This window comes from Lissotriton vulgaris, chromosome 6 (genome assembly GCF_964263255.1).
Source record: "Lissotriton vulgaris chromosome 6, aLisVul1.2, whole genome shotgun sequence".
In the NCBI taxonomy this organism is placed as follows: Eukaryota; Metazoa; Chordata; class Amphibia; order Caudata; family Salamandridae; genus Lissotriton; species Lissotriton vulgaris.
In genome coordinates, this window is record NC_141694.1 from 789,845,552 (window position 1) to 789,864,598 (window position 19,047).

Sequence of the window (19,047 nt, forward strand, 5' to 3'; positions counted from 1 at the left end):
TCCTTGGGCAAACTAATAGTAAGAATCCTGTGTTTTCCACAGGACTCGAATTTAAAAATACAGCCTCCAGCTGGTCAAATTTCTTGGCAAGACAAAAAGGCATATCATCCTTATCCTGGGGACGCCTACCCATTACTGCATTGACCATCACGGGACTAAGCTTCATACCGCTTGGTCCAGCTGGAAGTGCGCAACACCAGGGGCCCGCCCTGGAAATTGCGGGTAATATATTGAACCAGGGCTCGAATTACACTAATAGAAGAGTCATATAGGGTCCGTAACTCAGCAACGGGGACCTGCCCCGCACGAGGATGCGGGGTGAATCCAGACAAAACCGGCCAGGAAGTGCCTGGAATGGACAAAGGACCCAATCTAGCCGCCGTTACACTATGGGGAAGGGCGCCATCAAACCAAACACGGTGCTGCCATGCAGAAATCTGAATCTCCTGTGTCCTATAAGGGACATATTCCCTGGGCACGGCTGTGTGAGTGTAAGTGTGAAAAACCTGCGTAGCCACTTCCACTGCAGGAAACGTCACCAAAGAGTAGAATATCTTAAGTGGGTAAGCAACCTCAGTACTTACAATTAAACTCCCCGCCATGCCTTCCAAACCAACATTATTTGCTTGCAAATGATTGTGAACCGCAATGTGACTATGTTGCGGTATAACAATGTCAGCCATAGTGACACAGAGAAGAAAAGGTACAATGTAAACGTAGCACAACTGGGCAGTAATCCAAAAGGAAACCATTTGAAAAGATTCAAGCTTGAAAAGACCTATATAACTATAGGTAGGTTTGTCCAGCACTACTATTATCCGGAAACAATAGTGAAGGAGTTAAGGACCGCAAGAAGTACTACTCAAGCGTCATGTAATAAGACCACCAGCGTTGGGCGCCATGTAGCAGGGATTCTGCTCATACACAGAACTGTGCATAGAGACTTGGAACCTCAGTGAATTAGGGTGTACCAAAACTCACCTTAGTAGCCAAAATCCCCTACCAGACTAGCAATCAGTGTCTCATTCGTTCTTCCATACCCCCAGTGATTAGACAACCGAGAACATGGAACTTAGAATACCTCAGGCAATGTGGAACACATGAACACTCTTTCGTTATACTCTCATAACAGTCAAAAACGGGGAGTAAATGAAGACACGTGCAAGTTTGAAATATTTATTTCTAATGCCATGTTCTCAGGCGCAGTATCTTAGCTGAAACACGCAGACATGTTTTAAGCAACAAGATTATCAGCATAGTTACTATTCCATAAAATACAAAGGGAGAAATCATGTTAAAATGCTAAATGAAAAAGGTCAGATTACACCTAGAAATCACCTTCCCTTGCTAGTAGGTTATTTTTTATATCTACAGAAGGTCTCTTGGGTTACAAGGGCGGCCCCATATCTCTGATCCTAGTAGAAATGGATCACATAATTTTCTGCAACAGCTCTCTGCATGCAAATGTTCTCCAAGTGTGTAAGCATGCCTGCGCAGTGCATTATTAAGTACGCAAAAATCAGAGGTGGCCACAGCTGCATATATGTTAATGTCTAGAACGTGCGCTGATCAGACCGAACAACAACCACTATGTTGAAATAACCTTGAAGGCCTCGGCACTCACTGTTCAGACAAAGCTTACTAAGGAAGACTGCTAGTATAGAAAAACATATTATTCTCATGTGAAGCAAAACAGTCCGCTAGACTCGAAACATTTATAATAATGTGTGCCATGTGCAAAGGCAGCAGAAAGGAAAAATGGCATTTAAACTTCTAGTACGCTCATGCTAACTTAACACGGTGTAAATCAAAGGCTCATCCCCATGACACTTGAGAGAGACAGGTCACTGTGATGTAATAATTCAAAATAAAAAAGGGTCTTTTGCACCAAATGTGTAGATCTAGAATGGATCTGACAACATTCCCTCACCAGGCGAAAACAATTGACTTTTTGAGGGTTCATTAGCCCCATAGAACCTCAGAACAAGGAGAGATTGTCTGGTTCTGATTTACAGTTGTCTAGAGGAGGTATATTGCCGAAGGTAAAAAGGACATTGATGGGAACTTTGGGCATATGGATTGTAGATTTGTAGAAACCCAGCAGCTGACATACTAACTCTACCAGTCTACTGGTGGTATTATCATAGGAGATCTGTGGTTAGCCTCAAAATTAAATGACATTGCTCAGGCTTCTTTCATTAACACCTTGGCTGCTTAAGATATTCCCCTGCTGTGCTGGACCATAATAGAAATGGGTGTGGTCATGACGAGCTCAACTCATCATGAGCACACGAGCACTGTGCCTCATGACGAGCTGAGCTCATCATGAGCACCGAAGTGGTTAAGACTTTTGGTGTTGTAGCTTTGCTGGAAAGGTGTGTCACCTTCAAGGATGTCAATGCTTCTAGTCCACATGTGCTACCAGGGGTACACGCGGCCCATAGGGTGGAGCGTTGTTTCTGATCCTATCTGTCAACATTTCCTTTCACGTTAAAAATAGGTGGCAAAGTCAAGTAATATTTTGGTGGTGGAGTTCAGGTTTGTGAATGCTCTTATTTACCTTTCAGCTAACTGCTAGAGAAACTACCTTGGGAGGGAAATATAACCAATTATGGTAATCCTTTCTGACGTTTTGGGCCATACCTTTGAAACACATTAGTCTAGTGAGTCTGGGTAAGTCAGCCTCATATTAGGAGACTAAAGCAAAGGTAAGGTCTAATTATCTCAAGCTGCCTTGGCACAAGGTTGATGAGAAGTTGGAGAGGGACAGTACTGTGGCGGCAGTGGTAGGTACAAGGTTGGCTTTACAAAGGTGGTGTGTCTAAAACTTTTTTCAAATCTATCTGTAGGATTCCCACAAGTATGACTGACTATGTAATGGTTAGTGGACCCTTTTCAAATCTATTTGGCATTTTGAGTATTCACAGACCATAGAGTGACCACAACCAACTAACTGTGCCCATAGATTTACTCACTCAAATGCCCTGGGCACCTGCTTGGTTAGTACATTTTCAAATATAAAGGCCCAGTAGTTATGATGAGATGTTGCTCTGGGCACAGAATGAGTTGGCTGCATAGATTGCTAAAATCATCTGTGAGGCCCTGAAACCAGTATAAGTGTTTAGACCTTGATTCTTGCAAAAAAGTAGTAGTCTCAGAATTCTAAATAATTACTATGGTGGATATAGTGGTGACAAAGACACAGCCATACAATAAGACATAAAGATAGTATACCTTTAGTAGTGGCTGATTGCACACTCAAAAGACCAATTTTAAGCTTAAAAATGGATGTCTGGACCATCCTGTGTAATATTGGTGTTACCCCCTACTTGTTAAATGGGGAGCACCATTAACATAGGTTTGCTACGTGCTTATCTGATAAAAAGTAATTACTCATACGACTTCTGAGTATGAATCTCATGTTTATTGAATCTGTTTGCTAACAAGGCACAAATATTTTCTATTGCAATAGGAGTTCTTGTTGGGCACACACACATCTCTCTTCTAGATATGTTCCTAACTGGAAGAGGGGGAAATGCGCACACTGCACAACTCTGTGAATTATTTATAAATGCATTTGCTGCATTTCTCTTGCAAATATTTTTGTTTATGGTTTGAGTTTTTGAGTTTGATGAAAAAAGTTTCCAATACTGGGAGCTTTTAGACATACAGACCTACAACGTTTGTAGTTACATAGGTACTCTACTGAGCCCTATAGGTCTCTTTGAGACATCATGAATACCAGACATAGTTTGGTGATCAATTGCCCCATACATCACAGAATGTTAGCAATGGTTTGCTGAAGAGTGACAGAGTCACCTGTCACATGTTGGCTGGGATTAGATCAGGCACTGACATAAGCATTTTTACACTTCCACAAGTAATACACTTACTAAATTTAGTAGTATCAGTCTATAAGCGACTTAGACAATAGGTCATGCAAATGACTTTTATAGGACTAGTTCCTCACATATCTGTACAACATGTGTACACATGCAACACATCAATACATACCATACATGTAAGCAATCCATAAATAGTACTTCAGTCTAGTGCAGTAGAAGTGACAACAGTTCACTATAATCTTGAAAGAACATCTGGTGGTAAATTTAACTAAACTATATACAGATTGAAGAGGGCGTACCACACAAAATTAAGGCAACATTCTGGCCGCATTTATCTGATGTTTGTAACATCATGTTTTTTACATCCTTTTTGTCAGAGGTTGATTGGCCTCCAGTCTTTATAAAGAGATATACCTCAAAGTGAGGAGGTATTAAAATTGCATTTTGTCCTCCGTAGTACCGGAAGAGTTTAAGGAAAAAAATTCAAGAAAGTGGGCTTTTAAGTCAGGCTCCAGCCATGTACAGAAATACAATAGGTGGGATAATAAATTAAGTTCCACATGTCATGGAGTGAGCCTCAAGTGAAGGCTTAACATCCTCTAAAGACAGAAGATAAACATGACAATAACCCATTTACACTAGCTACAGTATCAAAGTATTATAGTGCCTTGCAGTTCTATAATGAACACTCCTCCTTTTAAGGTTTTATTAAACATGACTGACCCTTTAAAATAGTATTGGTCTCTATAAAGTTAAACATTCATATACACAAGCATGCACACCAAAACATAGGATTAGAAATCAACCTAATAAAAATATGCATTTCAAATAACCCTGGATATTTCAAATTGATTTAAAAAAGATAGCACACAAAAAACAGTATCTAACTGTATTTCTTGTTCAAACTTTGTTAGTGGTAGTATTTTTAGATTTCTATATAAAATCATTTAATGGATATTATTAGTCCTGATTTGTTCATGGTAAAACAATGGATTTCTCACAAAGAGAGACAAACCTTAAACATTTACATCACAAATTATAATCGGGCTTTCTAAACACCTGACTAGGGTAAAACATTTCTGACACCACACAGTTACAAACCTAACACTTAAAAATGCAGAATTATGGATTATAAAATATATTTGCTTAACAGAGAGTTATCTAGCACACACTGCGTTATTATTTCACTGTGAACAGAGAGTTTTCTAGCCCTACATTGCGTTATTATTTCACAGTCTATGCTTTATAACTGCTGGGGATTTCACACTTTTGAGAGTTTACTTGCTATGTTAGGTCGATCAAGTGAAGCATTTTGTAATGATTTTTTTGTGTGCATGTTTTCTGAAATACATTGGATGAAAAAGCATACAGTTGTCTCACATGGACTGTGATCCAGCGCTCCGATTGGAAAACTATCTCACAAACACTATTTATCACCTCAATACTCATCATACATCTTTAAACACTTATACAGGCCCATAACACCAATGAGACAATTTTTGAGCAACTGAATCAAGAGATTTGATTTTAAATCTATTCACATAATATTTAGACTAATATTTACAACTGCAGTTTTATCACTCATTGTCATGATTTTAAATCAATTATTAACTAAAAATCAAACCACTAATGGTTGATGGATCAACTAATGGAAACTAGACCATGAATAAACAAGACCAGCTTGTCACTTCAAATCTAATTTTATTTACTTTATTATCATAAAGAAAGAGCATTTTATGTTAAATTATCTTTATTTCATAAGCAAATAGATTAACAGCTTTTTATTAAGGAAATGAAAATTAGAACTGACATTTCAAAGAAAGCTCAGAAATATGAAGAATTAGTAAACCGTTTCCCTGAACCTATTTCCCTGTCTAAATCTTTCTGTACCTAGAAAAGAATAAATCATTAAAGTCTCCTGTCCTTACATGCGCCAAAGGTCCATCAGCATGTCTCACACCATTCAGGAATCGGGAAGCAAGAGTTTTTTCCCTGCTCATGATGTCATAATTTAAACATTTCTCTCTAGCTAAACTTTCTACATTTTACATTCTTTCACAGGAATCCAGACTTTTCATTGGCTGTCCCGTGTCAGTCCATGATACAATTCATTAGGTCATTCGACTCTTGACCAAAATCCGGGTTTCATATAAGACACATTGTTTTTCATTTCCACATCCTCGATTTCCTCATGATTGATACTTTTACTCGAGCTCAGGACACTCGCTCGTTTCCTAACCTTGGCAATCATATCAAATTATTGTCCTTGGCTGGTCTCCGTGAACACGCTCGACACAACAAAGAAGTCGCTTATATTTCATAAGACTCTGCAGTAAAATTCTTCGCAGCTGCGCATGTGCAAGAAATCACTCTGTTCAAGCTTTCGTGTCATCAGCTCTGTCAGCCATTTTTCTGGACCAGCTTTTAGGCCTCACCTCGGAAACTATTATTAAACAAACACAAGACATCAATTAATTAAAGAATTGAGACCATTCTGTTACCCTCCCCTTTGCTAATTAACACTGTTAATTATGTTACCTGGCAAAGCACTAATATGCAGCACTATATTTACCAGTCCTTTTCGGATGACTGGAACTCCAAGAGCTTTTATCACAAATAACATAACATAAGCACATAAAATAAGCACATGCCATTTAATTAAACTGCCGCATTTAATACTGACAAAGACAATAGACAAGGTTAGTTTATTATTTTTCTTTGCATATGCAACAAAAAGCATATTAGTCCCGCGTGTGTAATCGTGGATGCATCTTTTAAACTAAGTTGATTAATAATTTCATCATAAGCTTGTTAAACTAATTACTTTTGTTAGGAGAGATTAACTATGCAAGTTTGAACAAAATTTTGTTCTTTACCTTGCTCCATCAACTCCCTCATCTGGTGATTTCCTAATCACCAAACAATACCCAAAATTTTATACATTTTCAACCCTTAAACATGTTTTGGACTTTCTTAATATTAGTATTTTCTAAACTTTGGATTCATCTGTTTTTCTGCATTTTTCATATTGAGTTTTACGAATCTCTTCTAATTCTATTTCCTTTTTCTTTTCATCTCTAAGCTTATAAATTCTTTTCCTGTCTATCACATATTTTCTTCTCTTGTGTAGCATGCAACTAATTTTTTAACAAAAGTATCACTATAGCTATAATCATAAAAGGAAAAACTATTTTACCTGTTATTGAGCTACCAATTTCTTGAAACCAGTTTTTAATTGCTGTAAATCTTTTGCCTAAGCGTTCTGAAAAACTTTCATCTTCTAAGGGTTCTAATATTTTTAATGTACATCTCTATGTTCTGACTCATATCTGGTATGTATGTGCAACAATGCTGAACATGCAAAATCCCACAGACTCCACCCTCTTTAGCCAACAGAATGTCTAATGCAAGACAATTCTGCATTACCATGGTTCTCATGGCAACAAGTTTAGTGTTCACTAATTGAAATCCACTTGCCGTATCTGTTGACAATCTATCAACAATTCTGGAAATTTTTCTAATTTTACCTGCATTCAGGGTAATTCCTAGCATAGGTATTACCGCACCAAATATGTCTCCCAGGATTTCTGAAAAGCTTTCTCTCCTAAATCTGTTCACATGATTGCTAATTTCAAATGAACCTTCTGCATTTCTATCTACATGGAAAATTGTGGGAAAAACTAAACCTACATAGCAAGTCCCGTACCAGTGGTCCAGGAGGCTGTAATAAGCTTTATTCCCACAAATAAAATAAATTCCAGGAAAAATTGAATCTTTGCCTCCTTTAAATCCCCAACCCCCTATAATACGATAAGTATCTTCACATTGACTTGCATCTACAAAGTAATTATCATATAAAGTATTATCTCTTCTTATACAAAATTTTCCACCAACAGGTTTATCTATGTGAATTGCTACATACTCATTTTTACCATTGAGTTTTTCATCCTCAATCTGCCAAAATTTTGACTTAGTAGTTTTCAACATTTCATTTCGCTTGTAAATTGCTCTTCTCTCTTCCACCATATTTAAGAATGACTTCTATTCTGTTCTCAATTTACATGTTAAATTATTTCTATAAGCATACTCATAAGTAAATTAACTAGTTGTTAGAAAAAATTCCCTCATCTGTTTAGCAGTTCTCACTTTATTCAAGGTATCTACAACCTTTAAGTTTGCTAAAATTTCGTCAAAATCAGAATAATAATATTCCAGACGACCAGTTTTATAAAGCAAACTAGCTATTACACTACATGTTATACCATAAGTAAGAGGAAGCATATTATAATTCACTCCTTCAGACACAGAAGTAGGTAATTTCACACAAACATAGCAATCTTTTGCATTCATCACCCTAACATATTCAGATAAAAGTCTTGAGAAGGTATTGCTAGAAAAATCTCCAGTAAATCTATCTTGATGAATCTCTGGTTTATGTACAATAATTCTACTAGTCTTATCTGTTTTCTCAAGCTTAGCCACAACTTTACTTGTCATGTTAGCTTTATACATCTCTTTATCTACACCAAAAGGGAAAATAACAGCTAAAATTAACCAAACTAAAATGATTAATATTACACATATTGAAGACAGTTTGCAACGTCTTTTGAGAATTGAGCATCTTGAAGTTTCATTAGTATAAGGCATCTTTACTCTTTAAAATAACAGCTAAAAATAAAATAAAAAAATGAAAAATTACTAATATACTCCCCTCTTTTTTTTTTAAACAAATATTCTTATCTTCTACGAATTCTTCTTCTAACAGCTTTTCTTCGACCTTATGTCATACATCAAATGTGTTTTCCAGCTAACACAATTTCTTCGACCTTGTGTCTCCTAACACAGTTTCTTCAACCTTGTGTCATTTAATCAATATGTTCAATCATTGTCACAAAATTTTCCTGACTACTATTTACTTCTACCACTGGTGGAATTATAATGTAGGCCCACTCTGGCGCCCACTCTGGCGATTTATATTTCTGATTTGGCTTAACTGTTCTCTTTGCTCTGCTGCCTACCACTTCTATTTTCTTTCCTGCCTGATTTTTCTTACTCAAGTCTTCTTCTTTTGGACTTGTGATCTCAGTCACTTGCTCCTTTACTCTATTCACTAATTTAAATTTTATGCCTCCAATTTCCTTTGGCCAATTATCCCCTTTTCTTGTTAGCTTCTTTTTTTGTTCTCTCAAATTATATTCCACTCTCCAAGCTCTTTTTCTTGTTTTCTTCAGTTTAGATTCATCTTCACTGTCATCTGTTTAACTTTCTGTGTTTTCAGCTGATTCATTAATGATCAATTTTTCTGAGTCAGATTCTTCATCAGATTCAGGTACTTCTTTACTTAGCAGTTTCACTTTGTTAGGAACATTATCCTTATAGCTGGTACTTGGAATTACTTCTTCTTCTTCTTCTTCAAATATTTCCAGTTCACCAGTTTCAGAATTTTCGTTCCTTCTTCCAAAGTTTCCAATCTGCCTTTCAGTACTCCCCTGATCTTGATCTTGAATTCCTTCTGATCAGTTTCTGTATCTGCTTCTTGATCTAGCAGAACATTGTCATTTTCTTCTTCAGAGTCTTGTATTACAATTTCTTCACTTTCTTTATTCAGAGCTTCATTCGCATTTGAATCTTCCAGTTGTTGACTATCTTGTCGATCTTCAGGATCTGGATTTCCTTCAGGCTCTTCTTCTGAATCTGAATCAGCTGTTGTATCACCTTCTTTGTCAGGATTCTAAGGTTCTGGTACACGTATGGTGTGACTCGCATGAATCCACCTTTTCAATCCCTTACACTTAACTGCATTTGTTGTGACCAAAATCACCTCTCTTGCCTTTTGCCACCTTGGTACTAGGCAATTTCTTCTTCGATGCACTTTTGTCCATACCCAGTCTCCTGGTAACAGATCGTGAGCTTGTTCTTTTTCTTTTGTGAGCACTTCAGTTCCTACATGATGGAACACAGAAGTCACCACGTCAGATAGATTTTTGCAGTAATCCATAATGATGCTATCATTTATGCTCAACAACTTGTCAACTGGAACAAATGCTTGCCTCATGACCCTGCCCATTAAAATTTCATGAGAGCTTAATCCTGTTTTCTTATCTGGAATGCTTCTCAGCGTCCTCAAAACAAGTGGTAGTGCATCTTTCCACTTCATTCCTGTTGCTAAACACATTTTACCTATTCTATTTTTTATTGTCCAATTCACTTGCTCAACAACACCTGATGCTTCTGGTCTGTATGCACAATGTAATTTCTGTTTAATACCTAATGCGTCACAAATCAATTTTTAACAACCTGTTTTCAAAATGTGTGCTGCGATCTGTCTCGACTGACACTGGGAATCCATACCTTGGTATGAACTCTCTCAAAAGCAATTTTACAACAGTAATTGAATCATTATGGCGTGTTGGAAATGCTTCCACCCATTTTGAGAACAAACAAACAATCACCAAGACATATCTAAGATTGTTGTGAGGTGGCATGTCAATGAAGTCAAGCTGTATTCTGGTAAAAGGACCTCCCTCCCGTCCTATTGATCCCATGCTTACAACTGTTTTTCTGTTCGGGTTGATCTGCTGGCAAATCAGACATCTCTGACAAAAGGATTCTGCAATTATTCAGAATTTTGGATTGTACCATGTCTGCCTGAACAACCTAATCATAGAATCTCTGCCTATATGTCCTGGACATGCGTGCCATGTCAGAAATCATGCTGTCTGGCATTACTGCTCTGTCATCTTTGTAAACCCAAATCTCATCCTCTTTTCTTTGCCTGCATCCTGCTTTTAACCATGTGTCTTTTTCCTCATCACTTGCTTCATCTTGCAATTCTTTTACTCCTTGCCAAGTTTCAACTACAGATATTAGCATAAGTGAGTTCAAAACATGTTCATTTTCTTTCTCCCGATTAACTGCTGCATTATGTTTTGCACAAAATTTTGCTATTTCATCAGCATATGAGTTTCCTTTTGTTATGTAGTCTTCTCCTCTCTGGTGCGCCGTGCATTTAACTATAGCAATTTTTTCTGGTAATTGAATTCCATCAATTAATCTTTTTTATTAATTTAGCATTTCTTATTGGTGATCCCGCAGAAGTTAAATAACCTCTTTGAGACCAGAGCTGGCCATAGTCATGGACTACACCATAACAATACTGACTATCAGTCACTATGGTAATCTTTTGTCCTTTTCCCAATTCACATGCTCGAATCAAAACAATCAATTCTGCTACTTGAGCTGAACAAATTCCTTTGAGACTTGAAGCTTCAATCACATCTGCATCCGTGCACACCGAATATGCTGCACTCAGAACACCTTCATCTGTTCTTAAGCATGAACCATCAACAAACAAAATATAGTCTGATTCAGGCAACGGGACATCTTTAATGTCCTGCCTTGGTTTTGTGCAGTATTCTAATACATCCAGGCATTCATGATCAACAATTTCATCTCTGATTTCTGTTTCAGAAGTGTCAGGTAACAATGTAGAAGGATTCAGATTTACACATCTTGCAATCGAAACGTTGTCTGAACCAAGAATCACTTTCTCATATTTTGTCAACCTATTACTTGTCAAATGCTATGTTTTGCTTCTGTAAGCAGAATTTCAACTGAATGTGGCACATATACTTTTACAGGAAATCCCTATTATTCCTTCACTTTGTTCCAAACTCCCACTAGTTGCAGCTACTGCTTTTAAGCAACCTGTTAATGCTTTTGCAACAGGGTCAAGAACAGCTGAGAAATATGCTATTGGCTTTCTCAGTATTCCATGTCTTTGAATCAGAACTGATAATGCACATCCTTCTCTTTCACTGCAATATAGCTCAAACTCTTTTTTCATAATCAGGCATTCCCTATGCTGGAGCTTCACACAAACTTCTCTTTAGCTGTTCAAAAGCTTCCAATTCAGTTTTTGTCAGACTAATCGGGTCTTTTATGTCTGCTTTTGTTAGTCTCTGTAAAGGTTTTGCAATTACTGAAAATTCACTAATCCATTGGCGACAATAACCTACCATGCCTAGAAACATTCTAACCTGTCTCTGTGTTTTTGGAGGTTGCATTGCTTGAATCATTTTTATTCTTTCTGTTGTCACTTGTCTGGTACCTTTTGCAATTCTGTGACCAAGATATTTTACTTCTTGTTTGCAAAACTGTAATTTCGCAGGAGATACTTTGTGTCCCTCATCTGCCAGATGATTTAAAAGAGTAATGGTATCTGTTATACAATTATCTCTTGTTTTTGCAGCAACAAGGAGATCATCAATATACTGCACTAACGTAGATTCTCCAGGTAAATTTAGATTCTCCAATGATTTCTTCAACAACTGATTAAAAATAGACGGACTTTCAGTGTACCCTTGAGGGATTCTACACCATGCTAGAATACGGTCTTGGATTCTGAAGGCAAAAATGTGTTGGCTTTCTGGATGCAATGGAACAGTCAAGCATGCATTGCATAGGTCAATAACTTTATACCATTCTGCATCATGCGGAATCTGATATAAAATTACCGCTGGGTTTGGTACAACTGGGCAACATGGAACAACAATTTTATTAACCTTTCGCAGATCCTGAACAATTCTGAATGTTCCGTTTAGCTTTTTGATTCCCATAATCGGTGAATTACATGGGCTGCTTTCTATTTCTTTTAGAACACCTTGTTTTATGAATTTTTCAATTACAGGAATAACTCCTTCAATCAATTCTGCTTTCATTTTATACTGTGGAATGTTTGGATAGTCTGCTCCTTGCTTTACTGTAATTTGTACTGGATCTACACTTTTCATCAAGCCCATTTCATCTCCAGTGAAATCCCAAATTTTTACATTCACTGTGTCTTTCAATTCTTCAGGTAAATTGTTTTTATAAAACACAGGAAATAATCTGCTTTCTTCTGCCTCAACCATTGACATTGTTAATTTGTAAAGGCCATCTTATTCTGGAGTTTGCAGCTCTATACCATCCGGTGAGCAATATATTGCACAGTTCATTTTACAGAGAATGTCCCTACCTAACAGATTTACAGGACTGCTGTCACAAACTATAAATCTATGCATGTCTTTAAATTTACCTATTTTAACTTCAACTGGTTCAGTTAAATCTGTTTGGATTTGTTGATTAGCTACACCTACTACTTGGATCTTTTCACCAGAGAGAGGAAGGTTTTCTATTTCCACTGATCTAACAGTAGAACGGGTAGCACCTGTATCCACTAGGAAAGTAATTTCCACATCATTCACTTTACCATTCACAAATGGACCAGATTGATCTACCTCAAGAGTGTCTCCAAGCACGCACTCTTCCTCCTCTCTCAGGTACCGTCAGAAGTAATCCTCAGATTCACTCCCTCCATCTTCTTTCAATCAAAATTGTTGAGATACATTCGACACATTTACTCTCGGTGATCTGTTTACCTGTTCACCTCCGCTGAATCCTGATTCAGTACTGTATCTCTGCAAATTTACACAGTTTGGAAGTGGCGGTTGTGGTAACTGTTGTGGTAACTGACTTTGCTGAATCACTACCTGTCGCTGTAGCTGTTGCTGCTGATTTATCTCATTCTGCATCTGTGGACTTAATGATTGATTTTTAACAAAATTTCTGGGCAGATTCTTACATTCGCGCTTCAAGTGTCCAATTTCGCCACAATTAAAACATGGGAGTTTCTGTTTTAACTCTTCTATATTTCCCATCAACTTTGGCTTATTATAATTACCTTTAATTTTTCCTTGATTCTGGTCAAGATTTTTTTATTTCCTAACGTTGCTATCTGTTGCTCAGCCACGTTCACCTGTGCCCACATTACTTTTTCTTTCAGCTTCTTTTGTTTAGCTTCTATCTCATCACTACAGTATTTAGCCTTTCTCAAAATATCATCAACTGTATGTGATTGCCCACCAACTATTCCAGTTCTTATCATTTCACTAATTTCAGGTCTCAAGCCATATACAAATCTGTATATAAAATGGCTCATATCCTTTTCACTCAGATGCTCATAACCACTGTATTGTTTAAATACCAGCAGCAATCTTTCATAAAATGAATGTACTGATTCTTTTGTCTCTTGAATTGTTCTGTCTATTTTAACCCAATCTACTTCTTTTGGAGGAATTTTATTTTTCAAAAACACAATCACTTGTTCGTATTTTCTCATCACTTCTGATGAAGGAGCACCTGTTACTTTATCTCGTTGAAGTTCTTCTCTAGGCCAATTTATAGCAGTTTTACATTTTGTCCAAAGATCTGATGGAACGATTATGTCAAATAATCCATCAAGGTCTACCCACAAAACCTTTGAAACTTTCACAAATCTTTCTACCTGTCGATACCATTCCACAGGTTTTTCTCTCAATCAGGGAAAATCATTTGTGAACAGTAAAATGTCCTGTCTTGTCCAAGGGACATGCACAAACCCTCCACCTGCTATTTCCCTCATTGGAAATTCATTTGCTATCTTTTCTTTCTCTTTTACAAAATAATTTAAACTTACTCTGTCTTCATCTCTTTTCTTTGTCCATTTCGCTCTCCATTTACTTAATTCACCCCACTTTCTCAGAATTGCAATTAAATCTTTTATATGTGTAATTCTTCCTGAAGCATTCATGTTTTCAATGTCTTTTTCAGAGAAATCTGCCCTTTAACTTTTCTGCACATTTTTCTGTTTACTCAAATCAACTTCAAACTCAGCAGCTATTTCTTCCATTTGATCATATCTGTTTTTCTTTTTCCATGTTATGCTTTTGCAAATAAACAACAATTCATCATCCTGATATGCCTTTAAACTGTCAGTTCCAATTGTCCCAATTATTAATTCTTCTATATCTGCTTTCAGTTTACCAACATCAAGTAATTACCTTCTGGGGTTTGCATTTAATTCATTTTATTTATACTCTTTTCTGGCGATCCAGAATCAGAATCTGCACCAATTGGAGTTTTACATGATAGCCGTTGATTAAGAGTTAAGTCAGGCATCCTCATTCTCTCTCGATGTATTTCAGTCAAGTCCGAATAAAATGTTTCAATTACTTTCTGTATTTCTGAATTTACTGGAACAGTTAAAGCTGAATGTCTAATTTCTTTTTGATCAAATACTGGAAGAACAGGTCAAATCGTTACAGGCACTGTTACTGCTTCCATGCTTTTAGTTAACTGCTGTATTAATTCATTTGCTGAACGAATATATTCTGAAGTATCTGGTATTGGTGACCCTTCATACCTATCTGCTCTGATTCCATTTCTTGGGGTTTCATTTCTTGGGGTTTCATTCCTCTGATCTGGGGTTTCAGTAAAATTACTATTTTCTGGTGATATATTTGAAATACATCCTGTTTTTACTCTTTCTGGAGTTTTATTATTTGTCAAATTTGTTTCAGGAGATTTCTCAACAATAATTTCTCTATGTGGGGCACTTGGAGGAGTAGTCCATGTACAGACTGGTTGATAAGGTGGCGGTTTCTTAGTATAAATTTCTTCCAGAACCGCATCTTCTGAATCACTCTCTTCTCTTGTATTAGTTCTTTTTCGGGAATGCTTTTTTCCAGCTGTCTCGTTAACTAGTCTCACTGGGTACAAGCCATCACACATGTCTGCACTTCTCCATCGACGCATTCTATCCTGATGTGTTTCTCTAACTAATCTTTTAGGTAATCCTCTACTTTCTCGTTCTAATTCATGCATCTCATCTTCCCATTTAACTAAAGCTTCAAATTGTGTAGGTCTAGGCTTTGTTACAAGATTTATCATTCTCTCTCTTAAATTTTTCAAAACCACTATGTTAAATGACCCGTCTTCTGGCCATGCTAACACACCATCATTCTCAGTGTATTTCATCCAATTCTCAATCCAGAGACAAGTATGGTAACCATATTCACCCAACATATAAGCTGCAGGTGTTTTGTACTTATGAATTAATTTTCCGCCTCGCGTTGCAATTTTCTTGTCACTTTTAACTTTATTTTTCAATTTCTGAAACCATGAAAGTTTCTTTTTCTCTTTTAGAAAATAATAATTTATGTTTTTAAAAAATTTCCTCAATTTCGGAAAAGATCGTAACAAGGAAGTTGTTATTCCGCAACACCAACCAATCCGTGTGCGAAAATCACCAAAGAACCAATCAGGTTAAGCCACGTCACTATTCTGTTTAACCAATAGAGTTACTGTTTTTCAGCATGAGCCAATCAGCTGTAAGCTTGTCTTGTCACGTGAACCAGTCTGTGCGCGAACACTGTGACGTATGCTAACCAATCACAGCGCGTCACCAGTGACATATGCTACCGCTGCAGAGAAGCTGCTCTGTCTCTCGCTCTTTAAACTGCCCCCTCCTTTACAAAAAATGTTCACAGCGCCATATTTACAAAACTTTCGATGAAATTCAGTTAATAACTTCACAAATAACAAACCATTTCCCTTTTTCGCTAAAATAAAGTGATAGTTTTCTCATACATACAAATATTCTTTTCCCGTGAAATAGACGACGCTATTTTCACAGAATATATAAATTCGTCGATAAAGTAAGTAGCCTTACCCTACCCTTCTAGCAAGTAATAACGAATTTGTTTCTCTCCAAATGCAAATACAGAGATTTTTACACCTCCTTAGAGACAATTCAGAGTTTCACTCGATCGTATATTACAAAATAATTTACACACATTCATACAGAGAAATCCCTAACCATGCATACTGATTTCTTTAGTAGGACTTTAACCCACCAATAGAAATCCTCACTCGCCAGTAAGATAGATGACACTTTCTTACCCTTCAATCAAGCTTGAATAAATTCTACTACTCTTTTTATTTATTTATTTATTTATTTATTTGAACTTATAATGCGCAACAGCTACCCGCAGTGGGTTACCCGGTGCCAGGGATAGACACAAGAAGAAAAAAAGGAAAACACAATACAGTACAATGAACCAGCTAATGCGAAAGGACAGATCTACTGAAAGAGCAGAGTTTTAAGTCTTTTCCGAAAGCGAAATAGATCAGTCTCAAATTTCAGGGCGATAGGTAGTGCGTTCCAGGATTTGGGGCCTAGGTGGGAGAAGGACCAACCCCCCATCTTTACAAGTTTAAATCTTGGAACAGCAAAATCACCATTTGCAGAACATCTCAATGTGCGACTGGGTTTGTAGGTTTGGACAAGACTCTGTAGATATTTAGGGGCCGAGCCCTGTTTAATTTTAAAAAGATAACACAGGGCTTTATTTATTTATTTATTTATGGGTTTCTATAGCGCTGGAATCGACTCCAACCGGAGTATCTCTGCGCTGTGATACCAAATAGAGTCCAAACAATATGCAGATGAGGGATAAGGTCTAGATTTTATCAGTGAATAGCAGAGTTTTCAGTTGCTTCCTGAACTTTAAATGATCTGTGATTTGAATTTGATACGACTCGGGACCCTAAGCCAGTGTAGATCACGAAGAGCCTGTGAGGCCGAAGATCTCCTCGGTACATTACAAAGAAGTCGGGCCGACGAGTTTTGCACCACCTGAAGTTTGTTGATGGTTGAAGTGTCGGCACTGAGATAAAGGACATTTCCATAGTCCAGGCGGGAAATTACTAACGCCTGGACAACGGTTCTCTGGGTGGCACGGGGCAGCATCCATAAGATTTTCTGAAGCCGTCTCAAGGTGGCAAAGCAAACGGAGGCCACCTTAGTGGCCTGCTGCCTCATAGAGAGCTTGTCATCTATAAGAAATCCGAGGTTGCGAACTACAGAGACCGGCTGGGGGAGGGGCCCCATGTCACAAGGCCAGTGCTGAGGGCCCCATAGATCTTTTCTCTTCTCCAAGATGACGATCTCGGTCTTGTCTCCGTTTAACTTGAGGAGATGCCTCTGCATCCACTCAGCGACACGCGACAGTCCGGTCTTCAGGACCGATATACTGTTGCACTCACTGCTGGAAAGGGAGAAGACAATCTGAGTGTCATCGGCGTATGAAAATATTGTCAGCCCAGCGTCCTCCACGATGGAAGCCAGGGGTCTAACATAGATGTTAAATAGTAGGGGGCTGAGTATAGACCCCTGGGGAACGCCCTACGCCGATGAACAGGTAACAGATACAGCTTTTCACAGTGAGTTTTAAAACAGGACAGAAGCTGTCCCTATACTCGAAAGCTACGATTTCATAGACAATCCTCCCTATACATTTTACCTTACACACCTAAAATCCCTAAACTTGTGCTGTACGACCACAACACTAGTGATATACGACAATACCACTGTTTTGAAACAGAACAAATGCACTGTGTAACTTCACTTGTCACACTACTCATGCCGGTACAACTAGGAGTTTTCACACTGCTGGGAAAAACCTTTCGACTACATATAACAACTAAACAGACTTAACAAGTTTTAGACATGTAATCCTATGTAATTACCATGTACCATGTTAGTTACCATAGTAACCAAACTCTGCTACCAAGTTATTGATCCAGCGCTCCGATTGGAAAACTGTCTCACAAACACTATTTATCACCTCAATACTCATCATACATCTTTAAACACTTATACAGGCCCATAACACCAATGAGACAATTTTTGAGCAACTGAATCAAGTGATTTGATTTTAAATCTATTCACATAATATTTACACTAATATTTACAACTGCAGTTTTATCACTCATTGTCATGATTTTAAATCAATTATTAACAAAAAATCAAACCACTAATGGTCGATGGATCAACTAATGGAAACTAGACCATGAATAAACAAGACCAGCTTGTCACTTCAAATCTAATTTTATTTACTTTATTATCATAAAGAAAGAGCATTTTATGTTAAAGTATCTTATTTCATAAGCAAATAGATTAGCAGCTTTTTATTAGGGAAATGAAAATTAGAACTGACATTTCAAAGTAAGCTCAGAAATATGAAGAATTCGTAAACCGTTTCCACATCCTCGATTTCCTCAAGAATTATACTTTTACTCGAGCTCAGGACGCTCGCTTGTTTCCTAACCTTCGCAATCATATCAAATTATTGTCCTTGACTGGTCTCCGTGAACATGCTCGACACAACAAAGAAGTCGCTTTTATTTCATAAGACTCTGTAGCAAACTTCTTCGCAGCTGCGCATGTGCAAGAAATCACTCTGGTCAAGCTTTCGTGTCATCAGCTCTGTCAGCCATTTTTCTGGGCCAGCTTTTAGGCCTCACCTCGGAAACTATTATTAAACAAACACAAGACATCAAT